The sequence below is a fragment of the Moschus berezovskii genome, chromosome 27, assembly GCF_049115385.1.
Source record: "Moschus berezovskii isolate FMDL1 chromosome 27, NW_MosBer_1.0, whole genome shotgun sequence".
NCBI classification, from domain to species: domain Eukaryota; kingdom Metazoa; phylum Chordata; class Mammalia; order Artiodactyla; family Moschidae; genus Moschus; species Moschus berezovskii.
In genome coordinates this window covers 42,356,474-42,383,364 of record NC_142486.1, presented here as the reverse complement: position 1 = coordinate 42,383,364, position 26,891 = coordinate 42,356,474, and the positions used below count along the sequence as shown (strand labels likewise).

The 26,891-nt window shown below is 42.4% G+C and overlaps 2 protein-coding genes and 1 pseudogene across 6 annotated transcripts in view; 1 reads left to right on the top strand and 2 right to left on the bottom strand.

Moving 5' to 3' along the window:
- LOC129545166 (liprin-alpha-1-like) overlaps nt 1–26,891 on the bottom strand; it is a 257,633-nt gene that overhangs the window by 90,634 nt on the left and 140,108 nt on the right. The gene's annotated exons all lie outside the window — the stretch shown is intronic.
- On the bottom strand, nt 22,368–22,718 carry LOC148773716 (non-histone chromosomal protein HMG-14 pseudogene; annotated as a pseudogene).
- LOC129555064 (uncharacterized) overlaps nt 24,549–26,891 on the top strand; it is a 65,936-nt gene continuing 63,593 nt past the window's right edge. The window contains 1 exon segment of the mRNA XM_088833136.1: nt 24,549–24,678. The gene's annotated coding sequence lies outside the window, so the exon portion shown is untranslated.

Here is a 26,891-nt window from a genome sequence, read left to right as displayed (position 1 = left end):
TAAACATTCTTTGAGTGTGACCTATTTTCAGTACAGTTTGTTTTTCCCTCAGCTAAGTTTGCCGTTTCTGGAGAATGTGAACTTGCTGACAGATATCTGTATATCCCTTGACAGTATCTAGCCCTCTGTTGTTCTTTAGTTGCTAAATCATGTGGGGTCTTTGCGACCCCATGGACTGTAGCCTGCCAGGCTCCTGTCTGTGGGTTTTCCCAGGCAAGAATACTGGCGTGGGTTGCCATATCCTTCTCCAGAGAATCTTCCCAGCCCGGGGATCGAACCCACGTCTTCTGCATTGGCAGGCAGTCAGATTTTTTATCACTGAGCCACGAGGGAGGAAACAAATAAGTCTGTCAAACAACTTTAGAAATAATTTGGGCATGCCATCTCATGGATATTTCTGTCTGCGTCAGTCAGTGTTTAAGTGTACACGTTAGCACTATATTTTGGCCGTGGTTTTCTCATCATCTCATGTTATCTTGGCTGTAAGATGACACATATGCACACACATCTGCTTCTCAGTACTCACTCTAGTCCAGATTGCTTGATGGATAGTTACTGATCTCAGTGCTATGTAAAATAAAATAGACTTAGGTAAATATACCTACACATATGTATCGACTTCAAAGAATAAGCAATTGGTAGTTAGATGAGAGGATATAGAAAAGGAAATGGATGAGTAACGGGGTGGAATTTGAGAATGAGAGGTAAGTTTGGTACGTGGGTGCCATTTTCCTGTGTAGTCAAGTCCTAATTATCCACCTCAGATAAGGCAGCTCTCCACCTGAAGGGTGTCTGCTGACCCCGCTCCCTGCAGCTGAGAGGCTCGTCCTTCTGTGAAGGGGATCTGGCTGTGCATCCCCACAAGAGTTTTACATGGTACAGAATTCTGGTTGAAAAGTTTTTTTTCTCTCAACATTTCAAGTATATCGTTTTCTGGCTTTTGGTATTGTTAAGGACTCTGCTGTCATTCTAACCGTTGGTCTCTTTTAGATCTGTCCCCTTTTCTGAGACTGTTTTTCATGACTCCTGTCCTTGGAGTTCTGCAGTTTCATTGAAGTGTGTATTTCTTTGTACTTCTCCTGCTAGTGGTATACAGTACCTTCTTGGTCTGTGAATTCACGTTTGTTTAGCAGTTGTGGAAAACCTGTAATCATTCTCTCTTGAAATATTGTGTCTCATAGATTCTCTCAATTCCCTCCCTCCTGGGAATCAAATTATTGGGGTGGCCACAAAGTTCATTCAGGTGCAGAAAAGCCATACCACATTTTGGCCAACCCAGTATACTCCTATTTGACCTTCTCATTCTGCTCTCCATTTCTCTTGACATCACTTTCACGTTTTCCTTGTCTCTCTTGTGGCATTCTGGATAGTTTTATTTTCACCTACTACCAGCTCATGAAATTTCTCTTCAAACAGCAGCCTGAATTGCTGTTTCGTATTAAGTATTTCAGGAATTCTATCGAATGAGTTTCCATTTCAAAAATTATGTTTGTAGATTTTTTTAATCTGTTATTTCAAGTAATTCCTTGTAGATTGGTAACCTGTGACGATATTTCCTATTTCTATAAACGTTACATACTTACCTATTCTGTCATTCAGTATTTGACAGTTTCAGTATCTGCAGTTCTAAGTTTGATGCTGTGACTCAGTCATAGTGGCTTGTTTTCTCATGTGTTTGGTGGCTTTATATTTTGAGCTCTTTGGTGAATCAGTCGGTGGGAATCCTGGAGAAAGTATTGTTCTAGCTGATTGATAGGAGGCACAGCTAACCTGCAAACACTTCAGCCTATGGGCCTGGTGATTTAGGCTAGGAGGGAGTTCCTGGCTCCCTTTCTCAACTTACCAACTGGCCCAAGGCTCACCTTTCCCAAATAAATAGCAACCACACTTGTGTGACCTTTCCCATCTCATCCACCTAATAGCCCCTGCTTGATGAGCCGTAACTCCTTATTGGGCTGGTCCCAATTCATAATAATTTTTGAAGTGGGGGACTCTTTGGAGATCTCCCCTCAATCATGCAAGACCTGTGATATCTCAAATAGTGAGTTCTTTCCAGATTTAACTGGTTCAGACTTTTCTGACGCTCCTACTCAGACATATTGTGGAAGTCATACTGTCTGAAGAAACCTGAGCATATTTATTTTCCTAATGCTTTACTTTAAGACAAACTGCTTAGCTCTTTAACAGCCTGAACAATATGAATGAACTCAATGACCTTAACCAGTTACAGTGCGCACAGTCACGTCAGACTCTTTGCCACCCCATGGACTGTAGCCTGTCAGGCACCTCTGTCCATGGAATTTTTCAGGAAAGAATCCTGGAGTGAGTTCCCATTTCCTCCTCCAGGGAATCTTCCCGACCCAGGGACTGAACCCATATCTCTTGCGTCTCCTGCACTGCAGGTGGATTCTTTACCACTAGTGCCACCTGGGAAGCCAAATTACCTTAACACATTTTATAAAATCACTGATAAAATATTTGTGATTCACTGGAGGGGTTTCTGGAGAAGGAAATGGCAACCCACTCCAGTACTCTTGCCTGGAAAATCCCATGGACGGAGGAGCCTGGTAGGCTGCAGTCCATGGGATGGCTAGGAGTCGGACACGACTGAGCGACTTCACTTTCACTTTCATGCATTGGAGAAGGAAATGGCAACCCACTCCAGTGTTCTTGCCTGGAGAATCCCAGGGACGCGGGAGTCTGGTGGGCTGCTGTCTATGGGGTCGCACAGAGTCGGACACGACTGATGTGACGTAGCAGCATCAGCAGCAGAGGGGTTTCCCCAGTGGCTCAGCAGTAAAGAATCTGCCTGCAGTGCAGAAGATGCAAGAGACCCAGGTTCAATCCCTGGTTTGGGAAGATCCCCAACCCAGTCCAGCATTCTTACCTGAAGACTCCCATGGATACAGGAGCATGGCAGGCTGCGGTCCATGGGGTCACAAAGAGTCAGACACAGCTGAAGCGACTGAGCAGCCAGGCAGGTAGAGGAAATAAAATGGAAGATTTCATATTCGACATGATCCCGTAGGTGGTTAGTAGTCTTTGGAATCATAAATACAATTCACACCTTAGCTTTATCACTTACTGTAAGAATCTAGAGAAGTTGTATTTAATTATAAGACTCAGTTCCTCATTTGTAAAGCAGAATAAACTTATTGTGTTATTTTGAGAAATAAAGGAGATGATGTGTATACATTCACTGAGGACAGAACCTGATGCACAGTACATACTTAGTAAGTAGAAGCTTCTATGACTGTTACATTATGTTGTTTCTATTTTACTATTCCCATAAACTACTCAAATGTTTCCTTGAACTGGTGTGGTGTGACTTCAGAGACAACTGGAAATAAGATTTATTGGCATATCTTTACTATAGTGATGCGCTAGAATTTACTTTATTGAGTATTTTTAATACCATTATATGATAGAGTAAAATGATGATCCTCGAAAGCAGTAACGAGAATGAAACAGTGACAGTTTCCATGGGACAGAAAAGTGCCATAGGTCACCAACCACTGAAATGAAAGAATTATCAAAGGTGATAGAGACTAATGCTTGCTATAGTTCAGAAGCTGGCAGACTACAACCTACAGAGCACATCTGCCCCAGTTATGTCCCTGCAAACAGAGTCATCCTGAAACACTTCCCAGCTGTTCATGTATTGTCTGTGGCTGCTTTTCTGTGATTGTGGTTTCCATTGTGCCCAGCCTCTGACAGATAAGGATAAGAGGCTTATGGAAGCTTCCTGATGGGAGAGACTGACTGTGGGGGAAACTGGGTCTTGTTCCGATTGGTGGGGCCATACTCAGTGAATCTTTAACCCAGTTTTCTGTTGATGGGTGGGGCTGTGTTCCCTCCCTGTTGTTTCACCTGAGACCAAACCATGGTGGAGGTAATGAAGACAATGTCGACCTCCCACGCTCAGCGCCTCCCCATCCTGCAGCAGGCCACTGCTGACTCAACCCTCCGCCAGAGACTCCTGGACACTCACAGGCACGTCTGGGTCAGCTCTCTTGTGGGGTCACTGCTCAAAGCTATGGTTTTTCCTGGAGTCATGTATGGGTGTGCAAGTTGGACTATAAGGAAAGCTTAGGAATTGATGCTTTTGAACTGTGGTGTTGGAGAAGACTCTGGAGAGTCCCTTGGACTGCAAGGAGATCAAAGCAGTTAATCCTAAAGGAAATCAGTCCTGAATACTCACTGGAAGGACTGATGCTGAAGCTGAAGCTCCAATACTTCGGTCACCTGAAGCAAAGAACAGACTCACTGGAAAAGACCGTGATGCCAGGAAAGATTGAAGGCGGGAGGTGAAGGGAACGACAGAGGATGAGATGGCTGGATGGCATCACCGATGCGATGGACATGAGTTTGAGCAAGCTCCGGGTGTTGGTGAAGGACACGGAAGCCTGGGGTGCTGCAGTCCATGGGGTTGCAAAGAATTGGACCTGACTGATCACACGGACCACAGCCTTGTCTAACTCAATGAAACTAAGCCATGGGCACCTGCTCAAGGATGACACGCAAATTCGTGAAGCATTCCATATTTTTAAATAACCTCTTGTGTGTTAACTTAAATAACAAATTTTTTGAAAATAAATACTTTTCAAATAAAAAAAAAATAAACTAAGGCATGCCATGTGGGGCCTCCCGAGATGGGCGGGTCTTGGTGGAGAGGTCTGACAGAATGTGGTCCACGGGAGAAGGGAATGGCAAACCACTTCAGTATACTTGCCTTGAGAACCCCAATATACTACTGGAGATCAGTGGAGGAGTAACTCCAGAAAGAATGAGGGGATGGAGCCAAAGGAAAAACAATACCCAGTTGTGGAGGTGACTGGTGATAGAAGCAAGGTCCGATGCTGTAAAGAGCAATATTGCATAGGAACCTGGAATGTTAGGTCCATGAATCAAGGCAAATTGGAAGTGGTCAAACGAGATGGCAAGAGTGAACGTAGACATTCCAGGAATCAGTGAACTAAAATGGACTGGAATGGGTGAATTTAACTCAGATGAGCATTGTATCTACTACTGTGGGCAGGAATGCCTTAGAAGAAATGGAGTAGCCATCATGGTCAACAAAAGAGTCCGAAATGCAGTACTTGGATGCAATCTCAAAAACGACAGAATGATCTCTGTTCGTTTCCAAGGCAAACCATTCAGTATTACAGTAATCCAAGCCTATGCCCCAACCAGTAACGGTGAAGAAGCCGAAGTTGAACGGTTCTTTGATGACCTGCAAGACCTTTTAGAACTAACACCCCCAAAAGATGTCCTCTTCATTATAGGGGACTGGAATGCAAAAGTAGGAAGTCAAGAAACACCTGGAGTAACAGGCAAATTTGGCCTTGGAGCACAGAATGAAGCAGGGCAAAGGGTAATAGAGTTTTGCCAAGAGAATGCACTGGTCGTAGCAAACACTCTCTTTCAACAACACAAGAGAAGACTCTACACATGGACATCACCAGATGGTCAACACTGAAGTCAGACTGATTATATTATTTGCAGCCAAAGTGGAGAAGCTCTATACAGTTGGCAAAAAAAAGACCAGGAGCTGACTGTGGCTCTGATCATGAAGTCCTTATAGCCAAATTCAGACTGAAATTGAAGTAAGTAGGGAAAACCACTAGACCATTCAGATATGACCTAACTCAAATCCCTTATGATTATACAGTGGAAGTGAGAAATAGATTTAAGGGACTAGATCTGATAGATACAGTGCCAGATGGAGGTTCGTGACATTGTACAGGAGACAGGGATCAAGACCATCCCCATGGAAAAGAAATGCAAAAAAGCAGAATGGCTGTCGGGGGAGGCCTTACAAATAGCTGTGAAAAGAAGAGAAGCAAAAAGCAAAGGAGAAAAGGAAAGACATAAGCATCTGAATGCAGAGTTCCAAAGAATAGCAAGGAGAGCTCAGAAAGCCTTCCTCTGCGATCAATGCAAAGAAATAGAAGAAAACAACAGAATAGGAAAGAGAAGAGATCTCTTCAAGAAAATTAGAGATACCAAGGGAGTATTTCATGCCAAGATCAGCTCGATAAAGAACAGAAATGGTATGGACCTAACAGAAGCAGAAGATATTAAGAAGAGGTGGCAAGAATACACAGAAGTGTACAAAAAGATCTTCACGACCCAGATAATCACGATGGTGTGATCATTTACCTAGAGCCAGACATCCTGAAATGTGAATTCAAGTGGGCCTTAGAGAGTATCACTACGAACAAAGCTAGTGGAGGTGATGGAATTCCAGTAGAGCTCTTTCAAATCCTGAAAGATGATACTGTGAAAGTGCTGCACTCAATATGCCAGGAAATTTGGAAAACTCAGCAGTGGCCACAGGACTGGAAAAGGTCAGTCTTCATTCCAATCCCAAAGAAAGGCAATGCGAAAGAATGCTCAAACTACCACACAGTTGCAGTCAAGCTAGTAAAGTCATGCTCAAAATTCTCCAAGCCAGGCTTGAGCAATATGTGAACCATGAACTTCCAGATGTTCAAGCTGGTTTTAGAAAAGGTGGAGGAACCAGAGACCAAATTGCCAACATCTGCTGGATCATGGAAAAAGCAAGAGACTTCCAGAAAAACATCTATTTCTGCTTTCTTGACTATGCCAAAGCCTTTGACTGTGTGGATCACAATAAACTGTGGAAAATGCTGAAAGAGATGGGACTACCAGATCACCTGAACTCCCTCTTGAGAAATCTGTGTGCAGGTCAGGAGGCAACAGTTAGAACTGGACACGTAACAAGAGACAGGTTCCAAAGAGGAAAAGGAGTACGTCAAGGCTGTATATTGTCACCCTGCTTACTTAACTTATATGCAGAGGACATCGTGAGGAATGCTGGGCTGGATGAAGCACAAGCTGGAATCAAGATTGCCGTGAGAAATATCAATAACCTCAGATATGCAGATGACACTACCCTTATGGCAGAAAGTGAAGAGGAAGTAAAAATCCTCCTGGTGAAAGTGAAACAGGAGAGTGAAAAAGTTGGCTTGAAGCTCAACATTCAGAAAAGTAAGATCATGGCATCTGGTCCCATTACTTCATGGGAAATAGATGGAGAAACAGTGGAAACAGTGTCAGACTGTATTTTTGGGGCTCCAAAAGTACTGCAGATGCTGATTGCAGCCATGAAATTAAAAGCCGCTTACTCCTTGGAAGGAAAGCTATGACCAACCAAGGTAGCATATGAAAAAGCAGAGACATTACTGTGCCAACCAAGGTCCATCTAGTTAAGGCTGTGGCTTTTCCAGTGGTCATGTATGGATGTGAGAGTTGGACTGTGAAGAAAGCTGATCGCCGAAGAATTGATGCTTTTGAACTGTGGTGTTGGAGAAGACTCCTGAGAGTCCCGTGGACTGCAAGGAGTTCCCACCAGTCTATCCTAAAGGAGATCAGTCCTGGGTGTTCATTGGAAGGACTGGTGCTAAAGCTGAAACTCTAATACCTTTGACCACCTGGAAAAGACTGTGATGCTGGGAGGGATTGGGGGCAGGAGGCAAGGGGACGACAGAGAATGAGATGGCTGGATGGCATCACCGACTCGATGGACATGAGTTTGAGTGAACTCTGGGAGTTGGTGATGGACAGGGAGGCCTGGCGTGCTGTGATTCACGGGGTCGCAAAGAGTCGGACTTGACTGAGCGAGTGAACTGAACTGAACTGAGCGAATGAAGTGACTGATAGCTGCTTTTGAACTACACCAGCAGAGCTGAGTTGTTGCAACAAAAACCACAAGGCTGACAAAGCCTAAAATATCTGCTGTATGACCTTACAGAGAAAGTTTGCTGTGCCCTGCTGTAGACTGTGGCAAGAACACTGAATTTTTTCCTAAATATGTATAAACTATTTGTACACTAGATAGTATATGTTGGAAGACAGTGAAGGACAGGGAAGCCTGGCGAGCTGCAGTTCACGGGGTCACAAAGAGTCGGACACAACTTAACAAATGAACACCACCACCACCAGATACATCTGCAGTTAAGCCTAAAACGGAAGTCAGGGCTTAGTCTGTTTAGTCTGTTTCGCAGCGGCCAAAATGTCTTGTGTATTTTAAAGTATTTATCCAGAAGTGCCCTTTGATAGCATTTTACAGCCTGTACATAATAGTATGAATACTTTTAAAATAAATTTAATATTCTACACTTCTAAAGTATAATATTTCAAAATGTATACCTATTCAGTTCAGTTCAGTCGCTCAGTCGTGTCCGACTCTTAGCGACCTCATGAACCACAGCACACCAGGGCTCCCTGTCCATCCCCAACTCCCGGAGTTCACTCAAACTCATGTCCATTGAGTCGGTGATGCAATTCAGCCATCTCATTCTCTGTCGTCCCCATCTCCTCCTACCCGCAATCGCTCCCAGCATCAGAGTCTTTTCCAGTGAGTCAACTCGTCGCATGAGGTGGCCAAAGTATTGCAGTTTCAGCTTTAGCATCAGTCCTTCCAATGAACACCCAGGATTGATCTCCCCTAGAATGGACTGGTTGGATCTCCTTGCAGTCCAAGGGTCTCTCAAGAGTCTTCTCCAACACCACAGTTCAAAAGCATCAACTCTTCGGCGATCAGCTTTCTTCACAGTCCAACTCTCACATCCTATTAGAGACTTAGAATGTGTTTCCAGTGAGGCTCCCTCTTTCCCTCTATTACAGGCACTGAACAGTTTTGAGGAAAAATCAGTTTGGTGCTAGGAAGTTACAGGAAGGATACTTACCACTTTAAAGATTAGTTCAGTCAGTTCAGTTCAGTTCAGTCGCTCAGTCGTGTCCGACTCTTTGCGACCCCATGAATCACAGCACGCCAGGACTCCCTGTCCATCATCAACTCCCGGAGTTCACTCAAACTCATGTCACATCAAACTCATGTCAGTGATGCCATCCAGCCATCTCATTCTCTGTCGTCCCCTTGCCTCCTGCCCCCAATCCCTCCCAGTGTCAAAGTCTTTTCCAGTGAGTCAACTCTTGCCATGAGATGGCCAAAGTATTTGAATTTCAGCTTTAGCATCAGTCCTTCCAATGAACACCCAGGATTGATCTTTAGAATGGACTGGTTGGATCTCCTTGCAGTCCAAGGGACTCTCAAGAGTCTTCTCCAACACCACAGTTCAAAAGCATCAATTCTTCGGCGATCAGCTTTCTTCACAGTCCAACTCTCACATCCATACGTGACCATGGGAGAAACCATAGCCTTGACTAGACAGACCTTGGTTGGCAAAGTCATGTCTCTGCTTTTTAATATGCTATCTAGGTTGGTCATAACTTTCCTTCCAAGGAGCAAGCGTCTTTTAATTTCATGGCTGCAATCAGCATCTGCAGTGATTTTGGAGCCCAAAAAAATAAAGTCTGACACTTTTCCACTGTTTCCCCATCTATTTCCCATGAAGTGATGGGACCAGATGCCATGATCTTTGTTTTCTGAACGTTGAGCTTCAAGCCAACCTTTTCACTCTCCGCTTTCACTTTCATCAAGAGGCTTTTTAGTGCCTCTTCACTTTCTGCCATAAGGGTAGTGTCATCTGCATATCTGAGGTTATTGATAGTTCTCCCGGCAATCTTGATTCCAACTTGTGCATCATCCATCCCTGCGTTCCTCATGATGTACTCTGCATATAAAGATTAGTAGCAGGAAAGAAAAAAAACATTAGTAGTACATACTATATATTTATAGAGAATTATTTGATATCATTAATGTTGGAAGAGCAAAACATACCTGTTTCCTTACTGTCCTTTAATAAACAATGCTGATTCCTTTTGTTATTGTCTGGTAAAGGGGAAACACTCTTAGCAGACAATGAAGCTAAAATCTTAAGTTAGATATGATGTTGTTATTCTATTGTTGTATGTTTCTGAATCAAGATTAGATAAACAGCAGATGGGCTGCCTTCTGTGGGTGTAAATAGGAATAATGTGTTTTTTGTTTGTTTTCTACACAATTTTTTTTTAATTCTACAAATGGCTCTAATGTGAACTTGACAGTCTTAGCTAAGCTGCTTCTATCACAGTAACACATTTCTATTTTTGAAACACAGGTTCTAGTATCAAACTTCCTTAGGACATAGATCTTTGAATTAGATGGATGAAAGAGAAAAAAATGAAGGGGGAAACTATAGGAAAGGAAACATATTCTTTCGAAAATCAATGTTGAAAAGACAAAATGATGATGCTAATACAGAACACAAGAACAATTCTTTTTTAAACCTCAGCAATTATGTCTTTGCAACAACAGAATAATGAAATTTTTCTTTGTGCATGGCATTCTAGTAAGAGGCTTAACTTTATTTTCTCATTTAATCTTCACAGCCACCTATGAGGTAGATATTACTGTATTTAACATATTATTCCCTGTATTTCACATGAGGAAACTGAGACTCAAAGTGTTACAGACAGGACTTTAAACCCCATGTTTTTAGTAAATATGTTACATGTGCATGCCTTTCTAGAAATATCAGCAAACTTTGAAATGTGTTAACTCTTTCATAAAATGCTTTGAGCCTGTTGCTGGTGCTGCTGCTGCTAAGTCGCTTCAGTTGTGTCCGACTCTGTGCGACCCCATAGATGGCAGCCCACCAGGCTCCGCCGTCCCTGGGATTCTCCAGGCAAGAACACTGGAGTGGGTTGACATTTCCTTCCTCCATGCATGAAAGTGAAAAGTGAAAGTGAAGTCGCTCAGTCGTGTCCAACTCTTCGGGACCCCATGGACTGCAGCTTACCAGGCTCCTCTGTCCATGGGATTTTCCAGGCAAGATTACTGGAGTGGGTTGCCATTGCCTTCTCCATTTGAGCCTCTTAGAAGCCCCTAAATAAAGAGAAGGAACTACTTTAAAAGGGGAAAAAAAAAAACCTAAGTACCTGGAAAATTACTGTTACTCAAATAACACATAAGGTGAAACATATTCTAGGAATAAACTTTACTGATTTTAAACTGTGAAATATACATTATTCTGAAAACTCAAGCTATATTTCACTACCTACTCTTTTCAGGCATTAAATAGTACTTTGTCTAGAATTATTTAACAGACATTGTTTAAAAAGTGTTCTTGCAAAAAAAAAAACAGTTGGTGTCAAGTATTTTAAAATCCAAGCTGTGAATTCCTGTTTTCAGCAAGGACATTCATTTAAATATTTTAAAATACTTTACACAAGCCCTCTTTTTTCAAATCAGGGACTTAAATACATGCAATTTACTTTAAACCCAACTGGGTATTTTGAAACGGAAGGAGTCTTTTAGGCCTAGAAAAGAAAACAACAGTCTCAAAGGCCCTTGCTGAATCACCTAACTTCAGAGAAAACGAAACAGAAATTTAGGTCCCACCCTGATGGCTCCAGGCCGGTTGCATCTCTCTGGGATTTATCACCCCCTGTCCAGAAACCTTCCACCCCCTACACCTGCCCTGAAGACTTATCGCCCCCCTGCCCGAAAACTTTCCACTCCCTACACCTGCCCAAAAGACTTATCATCCCCTGCCCAACTACAAATGCCATCTCAACTGAAGAAGACCCAAACCATCCCGCCTGATTAACGTTTTCCTTATCGCTTCCACAAACCTCCCTATAAATATGGAGCCTCCCTGATCCCTCTCGGCGCTCAGCCTGGTCGTTAGACTGACTGTCGCCCCCTCCTTGCCTGAATAAAGGTAACCTACTTCTGTTGAGGTCGTCTTTCCTTTTTCTGCCTCGCCTGAACTATACCTTCCAGAAACAATGTGATCAACTACCTGACACATTTTCAAATATTGGAAAGTTTCATTAAAATGAGAAATGACTACAAAGAAACTGCACTGATATTCACGGGAACATATATTCAAATGTTACCTTCTCCAAGATACCTAAGGAGGCTACCTCAAGGATAACATCGTTGCTTAATACATTTTAAAAACCTCTCACTAGGAATCATCATCAGAACGTGACAAGCATTCTTTTAGGCACGCTCAGTAATAGTAAATCTTATTCAATTATGTATGGCTATTATTTCAAATAGAAATTCAATAGCTCTAGTGCACAGTTTACAAGTCTGTATAAAATTACTCTGAAGTAAAATCCTGAATGAAAACTCATATTAAAATTCTAGTGTTTGAGTTTCATTAATATGAGGTACCCAGAGCAGTCAAATTCATAGAGAAATAAAGTAGAACAATGGTTGCCAAAGTCCAGGAGACAGGGAGGAATGGAGAATTGCAGAATTTCAGTTTGGAAAGAGGAAATTTCTCTGTCTTTACTTCAAAGATACCATGAGAGAGGATTTTTACAGGATGATATACCGACTCTTTCAAAGAGCAGACAGTCCTTATTCATTGTAAAAACTGTTTCAAACAACAGGAGGAAAAGACCTCACTTTATGAAGCTATTACATCCTTGACACCAAAAAGGAAAAATACATGGCAAGAAAAGAAAAACTATTAATATCACCGTCTATATCTCTCATGAGTATAGACGCAACAATCTGACCTAAAACGTGAGAATTGGAATGTGAGATATGAACTTGGCCTTGCCTGCAGCAACAGGATTTCTACAGAGAATACATAAGAGAATTTACACACAATTAGAGATAATAGAAGAGTTCAGCAGGGACGCTCAATATAAGGTCAGTATATAAAAATCATTCTTGTAGACCAGCAATATCCCACTGAAAAATGTAACAGAGAAAAAGGTCTCATTCACGATTGAAACAAAACTGTAAGGTACCTAGGAACAAATTAATGAATACATACATAAAGAAACAAAAAGATACTAAAACTCAGTATCACAAAGAGAGATTTTCCCTGGATTCATTTAAAACCTAAAACCATTTCAACAAAATACAAACAGTTTTTCACGAAGAAATTATTCTAAAATTCAAACAGAAGAGTGCCAGAACAGTTGAAATGATTCTGAAGAAGCATAAGGTAGAGGAAATGTGGGATTGAAACAAGATTGTTCAAGTAGAGCAGTAAATAAGAGAGCCTGAAAATGGAACTTGTATATTACAGCCATGCATTACTATTCAGGTGGGTTATTTGATACATGGTGCAAAAAGCACCATTTGTATGAAAAACTAAAATTGTTCCTCATAACATAGATAAAAATGAATTTCAAGAGATTAGAGCCATGAATTAAAAAATCAAATTTAAAAAACTGCTGGAAAAAAACGGCAGACCGTTTTTATGATTTTCAGAGGTAGGGAGGGATTTCTTGAAACACAAAAGGCAAAGAAAACGCAAAGTGAAAAGACAAGCTACAGAGCAGGATAAGATATCTGCGAGGCAAGTAACTGACAAAGAATTAAAACAAGAATAACAACCAAAGGCAAATAACCTGACAGAGCAGTGGACAAAAGGCAACAAATTGGCAAATCACAGAAGAGAAACCCCAAACAGCCAAGAAACAAATGAAAACACTGAGGCGTAAGGGAAATAAACATCAAAATCAAGACAGGCTTGAGGTATTGTTTCAGAGGTTGACAGAAACCTAAAAGCCTGAGAACACCAAGGCGCGGCGAAATGGGGAATTGCAACTCTGTCCTGTGAGTGTGAATTGAAGTAACCACTTGAGTTGCAGATGCCTGTATGTTAAAGTGCCACGACTACACTTGTGGGTATCCACCCCATGAACATCCTTGGTCATGTACAAGGAAGATAGGTATCACAATAGTGAAACACTTGGAAACTCTATGTCCATCAGAAAAATAATGAGTCAATGAATTAAAGTATATTTGTACATTAAATCTCTCTACTGCAGTTAAAATGAACAAGTTAGTGGTACACATAGTGCCATGTATATTCTCAATAACTTTAATGTGGCATTTTAAAGTTTGGTGCTGAATGGTTTAAAACAAAGGGTGTGTGTGTGTGTGTGTGTGTGTGTAAATAACAGTAACAGCAGCAACAAGAAATGAAAAAATGAGTCTGAGAACTAACATTCGAGCACTTACTACACAGAAGGCACACTTCTAACTGCATGTAGATGCCTAAAGACGGTCCTAGGAGACAGGTTCTACTACTATTTCTATCTAACACGATTATTCTTTTATGACTATGAGATTCCATTACTCATTCTACAGATGAGGAATTGAAGTGGAAAGAGGTGAAACTGATCTAAAGCTATAACTAGGAAATAATAAGAGTCAGATATGAAGCCAGGATTCCTGACCCAGACTTTATAGCTTAATAACTATGTTATAGTTATTATACCATTTTCAATTCTTTTTAGGATGTTGGAAATCCAACATTATTTCTGTAAGTTGGAAATAAAAAACACAGAACCTATGACTGTAAAGAAATGAATACACACACAGATGTTTGTATAGCTCAAGCTGGTTTCAAAGATGCTAAAAGAGTCTTAACGAATGTCCTGAAAATAGTGGCGTCCCAACTACTCTAATTTACTAATTGACATGTTTGAGGTCTGGTAATTTTGAGATCATTATTTCAGAGCCACACATTATTTCTTTTATGTCCTAAGATAATATCTATTTGGAATCCTAGAAACCTTACATGGAGAAGCATACGCTGTAATTCCGTCATCTCTTTCTCTCTCATCAGAGGCAAAATTTGATTACTTAGCTTCAGGCCTGAAAACTCATATTAAGTGATTTTAATAAGCAATTCTATCAAGAAATGAAATAAAATTTCAATTATTCATTTTTTCTGGTCTCTCAATTATAGGTTGGTTTTTTAAAAACCAGTAGCTAATGTTTATAATATTATTTGTATAAAAATATTATAATAAAAATGTAATTTTGTGTTGAAAATGAAAAAGGAAATGGCATTTTCAGTCATCAAGTATTTACGAGAATTGACTATGTGCTAATCATACACTCCTTGTTTCCAGTAAAACTGGAACATTTCTTAAAAATGTCTTTTCTTCTCAATCTACACATTCCCATTCTCAATGCCATCATCTACTAACCTATAGAACATGCTTTGAAAAAATATGAAAAAGGTGTTCTTGCGTTTAAAGAGTTCACTGTCTGTTAGGGGAAAGAGACAAGTGAACGGAAGTTATCTATAATGCTGCTGCTGCTGCTAAGTCACTTCAGTCGTGTCCGACTCTGTGTGACCCCATAGACAGAAGCCCACCAGGCTCCCCCGTCCCTGGGATTCTCCAGGCAAGAACACTGGAGTGGGTTGCCATTTCCTTCTCCAATGTGTGAAAGTGAAAAGTGAAAGTGAAGTCGCTCAGTCGTGTCCGAGCCTTAGCGACCCCACGGACTGCAGCCTACCAGGCTCCTCCATCCATGGGATTTTCCAGCAAGAGTACTGGAGTGGCTTGCCATTGCCTTCTCCGGGTTTCTGCTGTACAGCATCATAAATCAGTTGTAAGTATACATATATCCCACCCCAGAGACCTTTCTAAGAATGATTTCAAAGGCAAGAATTTCTGTAATTTCCTGGGTTTCGGCACCAAAAAAAAAAGAAAAAAAAAAATCTGAAAGTTGATTTAGCAACCCTCCAAATTTAAAATCTCTGTAGCTCAAGCTGTCTGTAGGGAAGTCGAACGAGCACAGGGCTTGTCTTTCTGGCACTAATAGGAATGTGGCACAGATAAAAATCATTTGTCACTTTCAACTTATTTTAGAATTTTTCGTGAGGATTGGTATCCTGTGACAACTTTCAGCCTTTTCAGAAGTCAAGGGAATCTTAGGAATTTCCTGGCAGTCCAGTGGTTAAGACTCACTGCTCTGGGCCCAGGGTTTGCTCTCTGGTGAGGGAAGTAAAGTCCTGCAAGCTACAAAGATATGTTGTACTACATGGGGAATATAGCTAATATTTTTAGTCACTTTAAAGGCAGTCTAACCTTTCACAATTGTGGATCATTGTGTTGTGCACCTGTATTATATAATAACATATAAGATACATCATCTCTAAAGTAAACTTAGGCGAAAACACCTCATGGTAATTAGACCAAGGAAAAACGAGAAATGAACAAACAAAATGCTACAATTTATAGTTGTAAAGACTGTGAATTATAAATTATGTTCCAATGTCAGAGACGTTAAAATGTGAGAAAATGAGCATATTAGAATCATCAAAGTACAAGGTTGTCTCTAATCCTCAAAACATATCTGCAAAGGAGGTGTAACATCCTTTGACTTCATTCAGATGTTGTCCTTGTAAGAGAGTAGTAATAGTAGTAAGTCTGATAATATACTCTAACAATTACTCGCTGTTATCTGTGCCAGGAACGGTTCTGAACCCTGTGCGTGGATCTCACTGAAGCATCGCAGCGGTGTCCTGTGAGATAACTGCTACTCTCGCTCCACTTTGCTGATGAGGAAACTGAGGCACAGAGAGGCTGAGTGGCAGCTACTGAGTGACAGCGTGAAAGTCAAGGTCAGACCCAAGTTGAGCTGAGTCTAGAGGTCTTGCGCATTCTATTCAAGTAGACTGTTCTTTCATTGCTGTGTGAGAGGAGCTAAAGCTAATATATGCTGCTCTTTCTCCAGAAGAAAACAAAATATTTGTTTTAGAGCGATGGGGTACCATGCTATTGAGTGTTTTCAGTCACGTGAACAGTTGTTTGTTTTGACACAGTTACGCTCCAGTTTTCAAAAGCTGCTCTTGCTTTCGTAGGACAGCCCTCCACCTGGCCTGTGCCAATGGCCATTCAGCGGTGGCCACTGTCCTCCTGGAGAGGAAATGCCGGCTTGACCTTGGTGATCATGAAAGCAGGACGGCGCTGATGAAGGTATGGGGCAGCGAACCATGTCCCCACGAGATGGATGCGGTTTAACCCCTGAGACTGAAAATGACTTTATCTCATTGAAATATAGGGGACTGGGGAAGCTTGTGGACTGTCTACTTTGCATTCCTAGAATTTACACTGTTTCTCGGCACAACACTGACAGGCCGTGGAATGCCAAGAGGAGGAGTGTGCGACTCTTCTGCTGGAGCGTGGTGCCGACCCGAATGTCGTGGACGTCTGTGGCAACACCGCCCTCCACTGCACTGTCTTTTGCCCAACTTATCACTCACAGCAAAGCTGCTTTCCTACAATGCCTGTATCGACGCCAGGAACAAGGTATCAGTCAGCTAACTTTATTTACCAAATGTTTGTGAAGCATTTTCTTAATCTACAAGTGTTTCATTTACAACAGTATGTAAATAGGTAAACTGAGTAGTGCCCATGAGGCGCTGTTACCATGGAAACAGTTGCAAACCCGAGTCGGGGGCAGGGGTGAAAAAAGTTGGTGCCCCCAGAAAGGGCAGAGCTCTGTCTGCCAGCCACCCTTCTACCCCAGAAAAAAGCTTTTCCCATTAAAACGTGCGTGGGAGTGAGTGGTAGGCTCCAAGCCCACAGGAAATGAAGGCTTGTGGGGAGTGAAGTGATGTGGGGGCTGGCTGTCTACAGGGGCTCAGGGAATGTGCCCCGCTGGGGGTGGGCAGAGGAAGAAGGAGACCCAGTGCCCAGCAGGGGGAGCTGGGTGAGTGCAAGTGGGCCTGGGAGGCAGCAGGCCTGGAGTCCTGAGCCCTCCAGGACCCCAGGTTCTGAGATCCGGCTAGGCGGGTCAGGTCATGTTTGACACCCAGCAAGGGCGTTCACTTACACCTCGGGGTCTTCCACTCTCAGCCCCAGGGAGCTGCTCGGCGGGGTTGCAGCTGTGCCTGGGGAGCTGCCCCTCCTGCTCTTTCTTCACGAAGCACGTGAAGTCCAGCCTCTGCAGCCCCGCCAGGGACTCCCTCCATCTCACAGGTGGGCTCAGTTGTCCGTGTTTGGAAGCTCCAGTTTTCCCTGAGTGAAAGTATTTTGAAGGAACCAAATCGTCTAAGATTCCGCTTTAAATCATGATATTTCTCAAGCATTAGAGAGGAAAGCATTCCTTTGTGTGTTCATGGCCGGTATTTGTCATCACACAGCGTTTGTCAAAGGTAAAGCATTTTCCAAATATTTTCTCCCTCTGAAGGTTTTTTTTTTCTTCTTCTTCTTCTTTGTAATCAGTCTGAACTAACCCAGTGAAGCCAAATTTGCCTCAGTAGACTTTGTCTTAAAATTCAAACATAACGAAAGCATTTTACCACATAATAGACATCTTGCTGCTGTTGACAAATTCCCATTTTATGAAAAATGAGGGTAAAAGGAAAGGAAAAGGAGCGACCAAGTGAAAAGTGCAAGTCAAGCTGGAATTTTGGCAGTTGGGAAATGCCAAGAAGAAGATTTATTTAAATATTTATTTATTTGGCTGTGCTGGGCTTAGTTTCAGCATGTAGGATGTAGTTTCCTGACCAGGGGTCGAACCCAGGCCCTCTTTACTGAGAGCACCGAGACCCAGCCACACGGCGGCCACGGAAGTCGCGAGAGTTTAGCTTGTGCTTTTTATTCCCTTCCGGTGATATATTTCTGTGAGGTGCTTTTCAGTTTTCAGGGATAATAGTTGTTATTTTGAAAAAGAGTGAGTGACTTGTAAACTTGCCTGTGGGCCAGTTTTAAGAAGACTGTGAGCAAAACAGACTGGCAGTGAACAGGTGGCGATTAAGTGGGAATTGAGAGAGAAGAACAAATGATTAACTGATATAGTATCCTATTCTGGCAGAACCATCCACTTAGAGAAGCGTCTAGACTCTGCTCTCCCATCTAGAATGTCTTGATGGGAAGGAAGTAAGGGGTTTATAAATAATGAGATCAGGTTGCCTTTTGGGTTACCTAGTCCCTGTTCTACCACTGTGAACCCAGGAAAATTTTAAAAATTGCAGTTTTGATGACTCTTCCCTCTTGCACTTTTCTTTTTTATTCAAACCTTCTCGTAAGAGAAGGAATTGGCCGTGTAAGTAAGAGATCAGACTGGAGTGGTTGCTGCAGTAATTCTCAGCTATATTCTGTTGGTGAACCACAATTATTTGGGAAAACTTATTAAAAAAATTTATAAGCCTAGGCTGTTCCTTGAAGATTTTGACTGAGTAAATGGAGGAACGCTTGGACGTGTGTATTTAGAACTATTCCCTTGATTGGAAGGACTGATGCTAAAGCTGAAACTCCAATATTTTGGCCACCTCATGCGATGAGTTGACTCCCTGGAAAAGAGTCTGATGCTGGGAGGGATTGGGGGTGGGAGGAGGACGGGAACGACAGAGAATGAGATGGCTGGATGTCATCACCGACTCGATGGACTTGAGTTTGAGTGAACTCCGGGAGTTGGTGATGGACAGGGAGGCCTGGCATGCTGTGATTCATGGGGTCGCAAAGAGTCAGACACGACTGAGCAACTGAACTGGACTGAACTGACTGAGATTCTAATCCAACCCTTGATGAATAACTATGGAGTGAATATATGTAATTTCTAAATGCACCTATCACAAAAGAAAGTAGTCTTTAGAAGCGCTGGAGTTTGATCAGTGCTAGCTTCTTCCATCAGCTCCCTCCTTTGCAGCGATATTAGCCTGACTCTTTCTCTGCCCCTGTGTTTGAGGCATTAGAAGGAGGATCTTTGGCCGTATCTATGTGCTTGAACCAGAGCTCCTTTTCCTTCCAGCCACTCATCATTCAGTGACGGTCCGAGAGTTTTTAGAGATTTGCTCACGGTGAAGTCACTTCGTCTGTAGAGTCTGACCCTTTAAGGCTTTTGCACCAAAGCGTCTGCCTGCAGTGCTGGAGACCTGGGTTCCATCCCTGGATCAGGAAGATCCCCTGAAGAAGGAAATGGCAACCCACTCCAATACTCTTGCCTGGAAAATCCCATGGACAGAGAAGCTTGGTAGACTACAGTCCATGGGCTCGCAAAGAGTCGGACACGACAGAGCGACTTCACTTTCTTCACTTTCACTTATCATCCAGGTCATTAGGTCAACAGATGTTTGTTACCAACAGGGTTTTCCTGACTGCAGTAATAGTAACTCATGAGCCTTTTTTGGTGTCAGCTGCAGGACAGACTTTTGCAAGGATTGCTGAACCCTGGCATAGGCAGATGAGAGCTTTAAAACCCGTGAAGTTAGTAATAGTACAGAGGGGAATTGTTTTAAGCATTTATTTTCAGCAGGCTTGGAAAGTCATTATCCATTCGATTAACAATCTAGAAGAATTCTAGAGTCAGATTGTAGTTTCAACAGGCAGTGGAAATATTCTTGACTGTGATTTCTGAGTCTTTTTAAAAGAATTTATGTTTACTTGAATTACGAGTCTTAATAGCCGTATTTGTTACATATTGGGACCCACTCTTTTTGTGAAACATACGATACTAAACAAAGGAAATGTTTCACATACAAATATTTGCTTTAGACCCACCTGTTTGGAAACAGCAAACATAAACCAAAAGTGGGCCAGAGAGCAAACATGGCCCTGGATCTGTTTAGTGACCTCCACGCAGTGAGTCAACACTTCAAATTCAGGAGGCTCAGGCAGAAGTTCAGGCTTCTCCAGGGACCAAACCCGGACCCGCTTGTACCCATCTTACTGCTTGGTCTGCGTGCAGAGGCCACCCCTTCTGTATGGGACATGTGTTTTCGGGGTTACTGGTCTCACCTGGCTTTTTCACTTCCTCAGCTCATCAGCTTTCCGTCCATAAGCATTTGAGTTTCCAATTTTTGACGGATAGTTTATTTTGAGAAATATTTGAAGGTTTTAAAGACAGTCTAATTAATCTGTCATTGATTTCACATTTTAAAAGCTCTCTTAAGAACAGGATTGAATTTTTCAAATTAGAATTTTTAAGTTGGTTGTGGCGGTTTCACACTGAATAATTCTCACAAGCACACAAGACTGTAAGAGCACAGGGAGAGCTCGTGGAAAAGCAACTCCCCGAGAAAATGTTGAGCGTGTATTTATTGGAAATTTTATGTAGCAATCTTTAACTAAGAGCAGTAAAGCAAGACAGACACCAGAATTCTAGGATTTTGGAAGCTTCCTCCTGGTGGTCTGGAGGTAATCACACGAGAGTCATCAGTAAGGGTCTTTGAAGATAAGGTGGGGAGGGCGCTCATTCTGCGTGCAGTTAGCATCTAGCTAATGCTGACCTGTCAGCCAGAACGTCTGACTTAAGGAAGGGCGGTGGAAAGAGCAAGCAAGGAAGAGAGAATGAGTAGGATTAAATTCCAGGAGACATTTCTGAGAAAGCAGTAAAACAGGGTTCCCACAGTTGATTTTTTGGGAAAAAAAAAAAAAGTTTCTCTCTTTGCATGTTCATGTACAGAACAATATTCGCACTGGAATGTCTGTAAACCTTTTGAGTTTACTCATGGTTCATCCTTGGATGGGGTATGCATGCTACAGATAGTATTAAATATTTCTACCTCAGCATTGTTCCTAAAATACGCCGTTGATACAGTAGCTAAGGGATACCTGCACCCCCTGCATTGGGAGCTTGACTCTGAGCCACTGGCCCACCAGGGAAGGCCCAGGGGAGGAGCGTATTAAAGAGAAAGAAGGTGCACAGGGCGATGAGGAGGGGGGGGACTCTCTCATTTACTGCCTGACTTTTAAGTTCAGAGAATCTATTGCATGATTTTAATTTCAGTTTAGAAGTAGGTTAACTGTATACATCAGAAATGGTTTTCCCTGTTTTCCAGGATGACCTGACACCATACATGCAATTGATAAGAAGAAAAGGTACTGTTGTTCATTTTCTTTTTAAAACCCTTAGTGCTGTTCTAGGATGGTAATATCAAGATTAAATGAATAAGAGGATTCATTTGTGTTTTTTTTTCTTTTATAACTGAGATTTTATTGGTCGTTTTGAGGATCACTACACAGACATTTCAATTTGTACACAATTCTTCACATACGTACCAGAAATCTAAAATATTATGTAGTTGTGATTCTTAACACTTATTCCAGTGACTTTCCAGCTTAAAATTTGGAGCAAACTTTCCTTAACAGGATATCAAGTACCAATATCTTCAAATATTGATATGTTGTTACATCATAAGTCCCACTGATTCACAATTTAATATCATATACACTACATACCCAAACTGTCAATCATTCACAGCACATTAACCAAGTTACTAGGAAAACTGGACTACCACGACCAAAGATGTTATAGTATAGTGCACAAAATTCTGACCAGGAGAGCCAAGATCAAAAAGTGGTTTGCTGTAGGAAATAATTCTACCAAAACAATATGGGAAGAGAAGTAATTTAAAGTGTTCAAGACATGAAATGCACAACTGACTCCAAACTGCCATTTAGTATGCTTTTGTATTATAGGATATAAAAGCTAACCCCCATCTATGGAATGTTAAGCTGACACCCAAGACAATCAAAGCCTCCCATATCCAGTATCCCACTATTTTCTGGTTGTACCAAAAAATAAACAACCAGCAAATGATTTCACCTCTTAAAAAAAAGCTTTTACACTTAAAAAATGGGATGAGGTGGGATTCCCTCCTTTTAAAAATGTTTCTAGAGCTACTGAGAAACTTGCATTTACAAAATAGTTGATAAAAATATTCCTCTGGATTGTACAAGAAGGGAAACAGGGACCACTGACAGGACTGGGTGTGTGGTTATTAATCAGACTTGGCTTCTTTCTCTTCTGCTTCATCAGCGGCTGGGCTCTCCTCGTTTTTAGTCTCTCCGTTTTCTGCAGGTAAGTCTTCTTTAGTCTCTTGGTTGGCCACTTCCGCCTGTTTTCCCTTTGCTCCTCTTTTCCCTTTTGTTTGCACTTTTTTGTCTGAAGATTTATCCTTTCCCGCCGCCTTTTTTGGCTTCGTTTCCACTTTTGCAGGAGCCGGTTTAGCTGACAACCTCGCCGATCTCCTCTTGGGCTCCTCCTTCGCCGCCCCCTCTGCGGAGCTGACCTTCCTCTTGGGCATCGTGGCGGCGGGGCGGGCGAGAGCCGGGTGCCTGAGGGCCGCGGCGCGCCGAGAGCCTTCGCGAAGCTGAGTAGCCTGACCGCTGCCGCTCCTCGAGGATTCGTTTGTGATCAACACATCATCACTTAGGTAGATAATCAATTATTCTGACTGGGAATCATGAACAATATATAGCAGGAATAAATAGCAGGATTCATATTCCTTTATAATATTGACTGATGTCATGTGCAGCCTGTTCTTTGTGTGTTTGTTTTGTCGATCTTGTAATACCTGAGGGATTTCAAATTAGTTTTATTAGCTTTATGAAATATGGGTTCTGCTTTTTAGTTTACCTCATGACAGTATTGGGTTTCTTAATTTTTTAAAAGGATTCTTTAACCTCTACTTTGTATATATGTATTTTTAAAAGATGCAGAGTAAACCTAAAAGATTTAGTCTTTTGGATAACTCTTTGTTTTAAATTACTTTCTTTGAAGCATGCTGATGTTATTAGGTTGCAAAAGAGTCAGATACAACATAGTGACTAAGTAACAGCCACGAAACGAGATTATTACTCACTGTCAGCAGATCCTGTGGGCTCATCAGTTTTTATCCTTTCTCATTTGAGTCCATTTTGATATTTTCATTTTTTTTTATTGGAGGCAAATTACTTTCCATTAATATATTGGTTGGTTTTGCCATACACTGACACGAATCCGCCCCGGGTGTGCATGTGTTCCCCTTGTTGAACCCCCCTCCCACCTCCCTCTTCCCCATATCCTCCCTCCAGGTCATCCCCGTGCACCAGCCCCAAGCATCCTGTATCATGCGTCGAACCTGTACTGGTGATTCATTTCACATATGATGATATACATGCTACAATGCCATGCTCCCAAATCATCCCACCTTCACCCTCTCCCACAGAGTCCCAAAGATATACACCTATGTCTCTTCTGCTGTCTCGTTTACTTTTTAATACAGGTAGAAGGAAGAAAGGTAGCTTTGATTGGATAAACAGTTCCTTTAACAAAGACAAGTCAGAGGTGGACGATACAGACGCAAATGATGGGCTTTAGATTCAGACTAGGTTCAATTCCTAGGTTTACTAGGAATTGATTAGGGTTCTTTCTCATCAGCAAATAAGTTTCCTGAGACGAAAGGCAAATAGTACTGCGTCTTTCAAAGGTGCCCGTGTGTGAGAAAGATTTTATATATAGTATTTCATTTGAGGTGCCTAGCACATGCTTGTCCACACCATTACCTGCCACCGTGACTATTTTTATTCCCATTATTATCAATATTTTTGGTGTAAGCCTGCAAGTAGCCTTTCCTTAACCCAAGCTCTAGCTGACTTTGAAGCCGAATATGTCCGACTAAGGAGGAAATGGGGAATTCATCCCTTAAATAGTCACCTGCCTCAGATGAGTGACCTCAGCATCGTTTCTTGTCCATCAAGGATTTTCTTATTATTTTTAAAAAACATTTATTTATTTGGCTGCATGGGGTCCTAGTTGTGGGAACTCTTAGTTGCAGCATATGGGATCAAGTTCCCTGACCAGGGATGGAACCTAGGCCTCCTGCAGTGGGAGCCTGGAGTCTTACCCACTGGCCCACCAGGGACTTTTGAAATAGTAAGTGCTGCTCCCTGGCATCCCAGTGGGACAGGAGGCTTCTTTTCCATCCCTTCATTTTAGCCTTGGAGGTAATTTACAAAGATGAACACTTGAGCCTGTAAATGGTCAGCTCTTCATGAAAGGGCAAGGCGTTCACTTGGTAAAGCAAAATTAACTGTTTAAGTAAGTTAACTCAACTTCCTAAGGCTGAAGTCATCCCTCTCTTGTTTTAGAACAGCCCTCATGCTTGCTGTCAAGTATGAATCAGCAAATGTCGTCAGATTGCTTCTTCAGCAAGGCACTGACATCTTTTCCCAAGATGTTTTTGGATGGACTGCAGAAGGATATGCTGTTACTAGTGGTTTTATGTAAGTGTTCACATTAAAATGCCAGTTCTCACTAAACTGCAGCCAAAAGTAATTTTACCTGTTACTTGCTACATGACCGGTGAGAGTCCAGTTTGGTGCAGGCAGTTTGGAGAATGGTGGAGAGATGTTCCCCCTCAAGAGCTGAAAGCCAAGCAAAGGCCAATTAGTGACTCTTGGCTGTGGGCTTGGAGTGCTTTATCTCAGGACATGTTGACCTTGATCCTGAGAAAGCTTGACATGAGACATTTCATTCCAAGTCTGACCTCTCGGTATGGTGTACGAACGGTGTCATGGTTGTGGTGTTTCTAACTAGTTCTTTGGGTCTGGAAAGGTTTAGTTTAGCAGCAAATCCTGTGTTTTCCCTTGAGGACTTGCCTCTCTCTAGGCTTCCCCTTGAATTTTCCAAGAACCCGGCGGATTCCCTAAGATCAACGAGACGGTCCTCTTCCGGAAGTCATTTGGAGGGGAGAAAATAGTTCTTTCTCCTGATTCTGCTGCTGCAGCGCTGCTGCTACAGCTGGTCTTGACATGGTCTGCTTGGCAGCTGAATGTGGAGTCTGGATGTAGCTCTATAAAGACCTTTAATAAAATCATTTTCAAAGGAAAGCAAAAAGAAACTCATCCTGCAGTGGGCTAACGGCTGACCTTTGCTCCCAGGCCACCCCTGCGGGTCTAGGTTCCCCAGCCTTTAAGGTGATGCACACGTCGACTCCAGAGTGAGAGCTCTTTGTTCTCACACGTGTGCTGTGCTTGTCGTTCAGTCACTGTGGCAAACAAAGCACCAGCACGCAGTTCGGGCAGCTGGGCCTCCTGGCTTCCCCCCTCACTCAGAGACCTTATGTGGAGCCCACGCGTAAGCCTAGATCTTGAAGATGAGGTGCCCTTGAGGCTCTTATTTATCTTTTCTGCTAGCAAATGGCAGTGGGGACCATTTTCGGCTGTCAGAGAGGGTCAAATGCTCCTGCAGGGATTGAGCAGACTTCCCTTTCTCCTTTGTATCTAGACTTGAACCTCAAGGCGGCTTTCTGTCATGTGGGGGCACCTTTTCTTAGGTCACAGGTTCCCTGTCATCCTTCCCAGAGTAGTGGGTGCCTGCTTGCCTGAGATTCCCTAATTATGCATGGTCCTTCATGGGATCTGTTTCCTGTAATCATGAAAATCTTCCAACGGATTCCTATCTGCCTCCACCTTAAATGTTTTCAGAATCTGCCCCATAAGGAACCCTTTCAGCAGAAATCCCTAAATCTCAAGTAAGATAGTTGGAATTCAGAGAGGTAAGCCCTGTCTAGAACTTGCCAGTATCCACTGTAAGAGTAGGGATATGTCTTCCAAGTGAATTGGAGAGGAACATGGAGATTAAACATCATTGTCAGAAAGATCTGCTGGTTCAGAGTTTGAGTAGGTAGAGAAGGAAGAATAGTGGTCCAGGCCAGGTCTTGATTGTGATTAGTTTTCTGCTTTTGGTGTCATTAGCTGCAGTAATGGGGGATCATTCCGTTCTCTAATGTAGTGAATTCATTGTTATAAATAAATGTAGGTACACATCATATAAGAGCTGAGATTCCCTAAATTGCAAACCACAAAGAACAGCTAGTCACCAGAATTAATAACAGTTTCATACAACACTTGAACGTTAAACATATGAAAAAGCACACATTGGGATTCGCTTGAATTCGAAAGTCGTTCCAGCAGTAACATTCAGAAACAAATTATCCCATTCTTTGACTGTTCCTGCAAGCATTTTGGGGGTATATGATCTCGTTAAATCCTATTAATCCTCTTCTGAAATAATGTGGTAATATCCCAGTTGTGTAGAGGAAGACTGTGAACTGCAGAGAAACAGCTCCTCCAGGAACAAAGAGCAGATGGTTATAGAGTTGGGATGTGCAAGCTCGAGAGATGTTTCGTAGCCAAGCTGACTACAGCTAATCATTGGAGCTGTCCTGCCCTGAGTTCATGACTGCTTCATCTGCCTTTCAGTTCAGTTCAGTCACTCAGTTGTGTTCGACTCTTTGCGACTCCATGAACCGCAGCACGCCGGGCCTCCCTGTCCGTCACCAACTCCCAGAGTTTACCCAAAATCATGTCCACTGAGTCGTTGATGCCACCCAAGCATCTCATCCTCTGTCGTCCCCTTCTCCTCCTGCCTTCAATCTTTCCCAACGTCAGGCTCTTTTCAAATGAGTCCGCTCTTCACATCAGGTGGCCAAACT